This window comes from Podarcis tiliguerta (genome assembly GCF_965153285.1).
Source record: "Podarcis tiliguerta genome assembly, chromosome: 6".
Classification (NCBI taxonomy): Eukaryota; Metazoa; Chordata; class Lepidosauria; order Squamata; family Lacertidae; genus Podarcis; species Podarcis tiliguerta.
Genome location: NC_139539.1, coordinates 94,765,029 through 94,773,314, shown reverse-complemented (window position 1 = coordinate 94,773,314; position 8,286 = coordinate 94,765,029). Strand labels below are relative to the sequence as shown.

The window sequence follows — 8,286 nt, the reverse complement described above, 5'->3', positions numbered from 1 at the left end:
TGCCGGCTGCCGTCCCCGCCAATCCCGCCCCCTTCACCTCGGGGTCCCGGGGCGGGGGCGGGGCCAGTGGCCCAGGGGGCGGAGCCTTGAAAAAGGCTTGCTCGCTGCTGCTTCAGGTATTAGTCCGATTTTTCTTTTTTTTCCTTTTTTTGAATAAATTTTTATTAAATTTTCCACCGTAATAACGCAAACTACAAAGCAAAATGATACACAAAAACATAATTTTTTCTATTGTAATCTTTCTGTGTTGTTGCAAATGTGTTGTGGGTTACTAGTTTGTCTTCTTTTTGCTCTTGTTTTTTATTATGCATTTTGTATCTTTTTGCTGTGAACCGCCCTGTGATTCTCCGGAGAAGCCATCCTCGCTTAGCTAAATAAAACAGATAAGTAGATAAGCAAACGCTGGGCTTCCCCGTCGTTTTAGTGTTTTGCTCTCACGCCTAAGGGGCGCAAATTGCCTCCTGGTCTTCTCTTTCTCCCTTTCTGGCTCCTCGCTCTGAAACCATCCTCTCCCGAAGACCAAGGTTGGTTTCTGATTCCCAGCTCCCTTCTGGAAAAGCCAGGCATCCCTCCAACCATTGGAGATGCTGGCCAAACACCTGCAAACGTCTCTGCCTTCCCTTGGGAGGAATGGTGCCTGGGTTGGCACCATCTGTGGGTTTCAGAGTGAGATGGATTCAAAGGGAGGTTTAGACCACATTCTAGTCCATGGGGTGAAGCTAATCTCATAGCCTATGTCGTCCTCCCATTGTTTTTTGATTGCGCCGAGGGGTTTTATGGGGTTTTGGAATAGTATTTTGTATATTGATGTGAATATCTTGTAGTCTTGGTTTATCAATGAGATTGGGCGGTATGATTCTTCTTTGAGATGGAGACTGCTCCAGAGAAGTGGACACGGAGCAATGGATCCAAACTACAAGAAAGAAGATTCCACCTAAACATTAGGAAGAACTTCCTGTCAGTAAGAGCTGTTCGACAGTGGAATTTGCTGCCAAGGAGTGTGGTGGAGTCTCCTTCTTTGGAGGTCTTTAAGCAGAGGCTTGACAACCATATGTCAGGAGTGCTCTGATGGTGTTTCCTGCTTGGCAGGGGGTTGGACTCGATGGCCCTTGTGGTCTCTTCCAACTCTATGATTCTATGGTTCTATGACTATTTTGGAAGAGCAGGGTGAGGAGGGAAGGCCTCTCCGCCTCCCTTCCCAAGTTAAAAAAAAATAGGTTTGTTCAGGACACAGCCACACAGGGCTCAGACGCTGCTTCCCGGCCCAAAGCTCACCCTGCCCACTCACGGGAGGCACTCACCCAGTTGCTCGCTGGTGTCAGAGCAGCCCTCCCATGGTGCGCTCCTAGTCAGCTGGGCTTCACTAGGATGCTCCTCCGCTTTCGCGGGTCCTGGCCTCTGCCACATAGCTATCCGGCTCCGGCGGCCTCTGTGGTCCCTGCTGGCTTTCTCCTAGCAGCAGCAGTGGCAGGGGTGTCACCACATTGCCGCACAGGAAATTCCAGAATTCTCCTTTTATCATACCATATTTGTTTTTCCTTTTACCAAGTAAAAGGTTTCACATGCCCCAAACATGGGCATTGCACGCTATTGCTTCTCAGCTTTGTGACAGTGCTGCTTTTGCCTGGGCTGGTGAAATAATTCTGGAAGAGTTGGCAGACTGAATAACAGACACATGGAATAGTTGTACAGTGGTGCCCCGCAAGACGAATGCCTCGCAAGACGGAAAACCCGCAAGACGAAAGGGTTTTCCGTCTGCAGAGGCGCTTCGCAAGACGAATTTCCCTATGGGCTTGCTTCGCAAGACGAAAATTGACGAAAAATTTTGAGTTTTTTTTTTACTCCAAAACCCCTTTTTCTGAATCGCTAAGCTGCTAAAAGCATTTTAGCAGCAAAACCGCTAATCCCTTAAGCCTTAAAAAGCCGTTTTTAGCCCTTAAAGTGCCAATAGCGCTAATAGCGCTAATCCGTCAATGGGCTTGCTTCGCAAGACGAAAAAACCGCAAGACGAAAAGACTCGCGGCACGGATTCTTTTCGTCTTGCGAGGCACCACTGTATACAAGTTGTTAAGTCTTCTTTTGTTTACTTGATAATAGTGGGGAGGTGATTATTCCCTGAATGCTTTCATACTTAAAACAGTAGGTGGGATTCAGTGTTTACTCTGACCCATTGAAATAATCAACCAAAGTTTGTCAAGACCATTAATTTCAATGGGTCTACTCTGAGTTAAATCTAGTTGAATCTAACCCAGTATCTGAAAAGGGGAGCCTACACTCCTTTAACATGTCGCACTGAGCATGCAGGTATTAGGTGCAGAGTGCTTGATCTCAAGATAGGCATCAGCTTGGGTGTTTAGCCTACACGTTGGTGACTTTGTGAACAGGACTAGTGTGTTGTGTGCGCCTGTGTTGTAGAAAAGAAAGCTATTGACAGTTTGACTGTAGCGAGGAGGGTGACAGAATTGGGAGTAAGCTGGGCATTAAGCAGGGGCTAGCTAAACTAGAAGCAACCATGTAGGGTTCCAAGAGGTGTGCACTGCTCTTTATGGTTCAACTTTCTCTGCTTGCAGGCCAATTACATAGAAAAAGGGATACTCCTGAGTAAGATTACCTCTACTGTCAGACCAAAGGTCATTGTGATTCCCCGTCCCCACTATGCACTCTGGAGATACCAACCTACTTGCTGTGTACTTTGTTATTAATTTTATTTGCATTAATTATACTTTTGCATTAGTTAATTATTACTTTACTACAGCAGATTTATTATTATTAACAACTTAAGGAAGCTGAGTCTACTTCTGTTCATTATAGAGTAGTTGCAGGCTACTCATTCAATGCTAGGCGGTTACCAGAGGTGGCAAGTGCAGGGTCATATTGTCTCTTTGTGTGTGCATTTACACACAAGATAAATCTTCTGGAGATCTGGGCAGAAGGCTGAAGCATAAGGAATTCTAGTGCACATGTGTCTAGTGCATTTTAAACCTCTCCCCTGAGGGAGGCAGGGTAGAAGGTCTTCCTCTTCGGCAAAAGTGAACCTCTCACTTTCATTTCATGAAAACAAGATTCTATAGAGGGGCTACCTCTGGAATTTTCTAAATTGGGGGAAAATTGCTGAGTATGTTTTTGCAATGGCATAATAGAAAATGATATCAGCTGATTAAGTTACTGCTTTTAACATATGGTTGGTAATTGGGTTCTCCACAGGACTGCTTCATAATCTTCCCATTTTGTTTTCTTATAACATTGACAAAATAATTCTGTTCTTGGAAAGAAAACATAGCTATGGAGGGAAGGATTAATTTAGGATTAGGGACTCTGTGAACCTCTTAAGTGAGCTATGCAAAAATCCAAGTGGAGATTTGCAGCCTGGGTAGGATTCAGTGTGTTCTCTGTTCCCAACAAAACAACCTGGAGCAGCAGGAGTTCATTATTACCCATTAGCTGACATTTATGGCATGAGGTTGCAACATTGTTTTGACTTGGGTCACTAGCAGCTTTCTACAAGGATGTATGAAAATATATTGAATTTCCCCTCTTCTAGTTTTTCTCTACAAGTAAACACCATAGTCTGTGCTTCATGAAGTTAGGAACAGTTTTGTAGAGTGTCTGGGGAAATCTCGTTGGATCTAGGAGCCCTGGTTTGAAGACTGTAGACTCAGAGGGTCCCAACCCCCTCTTGCAGCAGATTTATTGAGAGTCTGTGGGCAAGTTACTACAGGTCATTTTTGCTTTTCTTGCTCTTAATGGGAATAATTTAGTGCCCCTCCTCACAGAGTGGTTATGAGAGCAAATGTAATCATGCTTAAACTATTGGTAGCTGTTTACAGATAGGTAGCCGTGTTGGTCGGCCATAGTCGAAACAAACTTTAAAAAATCCTCCCAGTGGCACCTTAGAGACCAACTAAGTTTGTTAACTAAGTCGTGTGCTTGCACACTTCTTCTTCTTCTGGTATATGAAGAAGTGTGCATGCACACGAAAGCTCATACCAATAACAAACTTAGTTGGTCTCTAAGGTGCTACTGGAAGGATTACAAAGGTACAGAGCAAGGGCTTCAACAGACCAGTACTGACAACAGTAACTTCTTCTTTTTTCAATTTTTTTAATTGATTTTCCAAAATTTAAAACAAACAAACAAACAAACATACATCCTGTTTAAATCTTGGTAACATTATTAAGTGACTTCCTCAAATCCCCTTGGTTGAATTTCATTATATATCATTTTAACCGTTTTCCAAAATGACAACAGTAACTTCTGGTTCAGTAATGGGGAACCTGCGACCTTCTGGATGTTGAAGTAGAACTTCCCATCTATCCCTGACCAGTCACTGGGCCATGCGTCCCAGCAGGCCTAAATGCTCCTGCCTCCCCTCCACCCCCCACCTGACTGCCTCACAGTAGCATCCTGTTGGTAGGCAAGGAAAATTCCCTGGATGCCTAGATCTAGGTTTGGGGCAAGGACTCTTTGGTGAGAGAAGCCCAGCACAGCTTTAAAATATGCAGAATTAAAAAAAATAGAAATATTACCAAGAACAATTTCAGATCATAATCCAGTAATACTGCGAGAGGGAAATGACTCCACTCGTAGATGGAGATTGAATAAGGAGTTGTTAGATGATCATACACTTTTAGAAAAAGCAGAGAAAATATTAGGAGTTTATTTTGAATTAAATTTAAATAGAGAAAGAAAATTACAGGTGGTTTGGGATGCCAGTAAGGCGGTCAGGAGAGGTCTGTAGATACAACAAAATACATATAATAAGAAATTGAGAGAACAGAAGAAAAAGGAAATTTTAGAGGCCTTGACAGAAAAGGAAAAAGAATTAATACAGAAACCCAACAAAGAAACTATAAAGCAATAACTATTAAGTTATTACAAATTCAATGATCAATAAATAAATAAATTCAATAAAGAAAAAAATGAAACAGAAGTACTTCGAACATGCAAAAAAATCAGGAAGGTTGCTGGTGTAGCAACTGAAGAAAAAGGAAACTCAAAATATTATATCTAAAATCAAAGATAAAGGAAAATTGATAAACAACCCAAAGGACATCAGGAAAGCACCTGTCAGCTGGAGGAGAGAGCTGACCGCTTGATGGTGGTCGCAAGGCTCCCAGGTGCGGTGGAAGATCCAACCGATGTTGCCTTCTTGCCTCCAGCAGAAACACATGGTGTGGGGGCAAACTTCCTCCCCGATGAGAGGAGCGGAGCAGGCGGAAGCCTGCATCAGTAAGGTCTGCTCCTCCTAGCTCCGCCCCCCGGACCGCCGCAGATTGGCTGATTCAAACAGCTGGGTTCCGGCGGGAACTCAGAGGTGGTGACACCGGGAGGCAGAGCAACGGCCACGGGAGCAGTGTGGCTCCAAGATGGTGGTGCAATGCACCAGGCTGCAAATGTCACCCACCGCCGGGACATGATGAGCGGTCATAAATGTTTCCTTGTCCTCCTGGGGAAAAGTGACAAGTTGGGTGACAAGTGACAAGCAAACAAAATGAATTTCAATAGGGAATCATGTCAGGTTCTGCACTTTGGCAGCAAGAACCAGATTCACTAAGATAGGATGGGGGACACCTGGCTTTCTAGCAGTACAGGTGGAAAAGATCTAAGGGTCTTGGTGGACCAAAAGCTTAACAGGAGTCAACAGCGTGATGCAGCAGCAAAAGAAAGCTAACACTATTCTAGTCTGCCTCAGCAGAAGTCTAGTGTCCAGATCAAGGGAGGGAATAGTACCACTCAATTCTGCCTTGGTCAGACCACACTTGGAATACTGTGTCCAGTTCTGGGCACCACAGTTTAAGAAGGATGCTGACAAGCTGGACCATGTGCAGAGGAGGGTGACCAAGATGATCGAGGGTCTGGAAACCAAGCCTTACGATGAATGCTTGAAGGAGCTGGGTATGTTTAGCCTGGAAAAGACGAGACTGAGAGGAGATCTTCAGCTATCTTAGAGGCTGTCACATGGAAGAGGGAGGATGCTTGTTTTATCCTGCTCTGGACGCTAGGACTCGAACAGATGGCTTCAAGTTCAAAGAAAGGAGATTCCGACTAAACATTCATGAAAACCTTTCTGACAGTAAGAGCGGTTTGGCAGTCGAACAGACTCCCTTGGAAGGTGGTGGACTCTCCTTCCTTGGAGGTTTCTAGACAGAGGCTGGATGGCCGTCTGTCATGGATGCTGTCGCTGAATGGACTAGATGACCCTTGGCTCCCTTCCAACTCTAAGATTCCACGATTCTATGAAATGGATCTGAACTCATGACAGCCATCCACCAGTTTCATATTCAAAACTGCTTCCCACCCCAACCCCTTCTTGATTACAATATATAAATAAAACACTAAAGTAGACAAATAATAACTTACAAAAAGGATCAATAAATGTCTCACCCATTGTCTATAAACCTTGATCAGAATTCCATGTCAGGTTTTCTTTCGTGAATGGAATAAAATGGTTTCAACCAGTTTTTAATATCCAAGAATCCAATGTAGAGCTTGGGGTACATTGAAACGTAATACTGGACAGATTACTACAGGGTGTGGAGAGGGGTTATTTTGAACTATGAAGTGAGAAACAGCAGCCGTAGTCAAGGCCAGAAGTGCTTTCCCTTGGTGACCCCGCCGTGTTGAAAAGGGGGTTGGGGGTTGGAAGGGGTTTCCTGTCCTGTCCAGAAATGCATCGTGCTGGATGAAGCCAGCTCGAGATCTTTTCTAAATAAATGGAATAAAACTGCTTAACCCACTGAAAGATAGATTTGAAAAGTGACTGTGAAGGGGAACAATGCCCCTTATTATTAAGCAAGATAGCTAAAGTAACAGGGTCATGTCCTCCATTGTGACACGTCCCCCTGCTGAGTGACTTGGCTGAGCACTTTGGGAAGAGCAACCATTTGAGGATAGCAAGTGAGGGAGAGCAGAGCAAGATGTGGCGGGAGAGAATTCAGAGACTCTCTTTGTCTCAAGTGTAAGTAGGATTTCTCCTCCTTTCTGAAACGTAGGGGAGGTTTAGCTGCCAGGAGCCCCAAATCCAGCACAGAGATCTCTAGAACCCATTTCCTAACTGTTTCCTCTTCTTCCCTCGGTTCCGAAGTCTGAGGAGGCTCCGCGGGCTGCTGGTCTCCTGCTGCCGGTTGCCCAAGATACATCCCCTGGTCTGCCAGGAGAAGGAAGGAGATGAGTGGAAGGAGGAGGTGAACATCATGAAGGACGGAAAGGAGGAGGTGGTGAAGATCAGATCGATTTTTGTGAGACCATGCGACCAGGGGATGGAGTCCACCGATACCAACGTGGATGGTGAGTGTTGATCTTTCTTCCTCAGGAACAGAGAGGCCAGAGAAAATCTGGCAGTGGGGCGGAGGGTGCAGAAAGATGGGTTATCGGCATAATAATCAATTAAAATATTAATCCTTTCATTTTCTCTTCCAGGCAACGGCAGCAGTGAGACCAGCAGCTCGAGCGGAGCTCTTACCCCCCCCCCACGCCCAGTTCCCCCCTCCCCACAATTCTAAGTATCTAAATAAAGAAATAGAGAAATAATTTTTGTATGGATTCAAATAAAGTTTGGAATACAAATATACTAGTCTTTGATCATGTTTTTATCCCCAGGGGTTCTTTTTCCCAATAGTTGTGAGGATGGGCAAGAAAGTTACTTGCCCAAAAATGGAAAGAAGAAGATGTCCCAGCAAAAGAAGAATGGATACAAAAACTTATGGAACATGCCAAAATGGCGAAACTTACCGGGAAAATTAGCAAGATAACTATTTATAAAAGAATGGAAATGGTTTATTGGATATTTACAAATAAACTGTTAACGGATAAGGATATTGTAATAACCTACAGTCTTATAAGAGTAAAGGTAAAGTGACCCCTGACCATTAGATCCAGTCGTGACCGACTCTGGGGTTGCGGTGCTCATCTCGCTTTATTGGCCGAGGGAGCTGGTATACAGTTTCTGGGTCATGTGGCCAGCATGGCAAACCAGAGCAGCACACGGAAACGCAGTTTACCTTCCCGCCGTAGCGGTACCTATTTATCTACTTGCACTTGAGTGCTTTCGAACTGCTAGGCTGGCAGGAGCAGGGACTGAGCAACGGGAGCTCACCCCGTCGCGGGGATTCGAACTGCTGACCTTCTGAGCGGCAAGTCCTAGGCTCTGTGGTTTAACCCACAGCGCCACCCGCGTCCCCCATTTATAAGAGTCCCTCCATTTATAAGAGTATATATATTTAATGTAGATGAATAGGTGAGCAAATTCATTCATTTAGATATGCAGAAAACATAAAAATAAATTTA

At 44.5% G+C, this 8,286-nt stretch overlaps 1 long non-coding RNA gene across 1 annotated transcript; it reads left to right on the top strand.

The window, feature by feature from the left end:
- Positions 1-6,192: 6,192 nt before the first annotated feature.
- Positions 6,193-7,564, top strand: LOC310680199. Its single transcript, XR_014512673.1, has 2 exons — positions 6,193-7,287; positions 7,420-7,564. It is a non-coding gene; the product is annotated as an uncharacterized lncRNA (long non-coding RNA).
- The last annotated feature ends 722 nt before the right edge of the window (positions 7,565-8,286 follow it).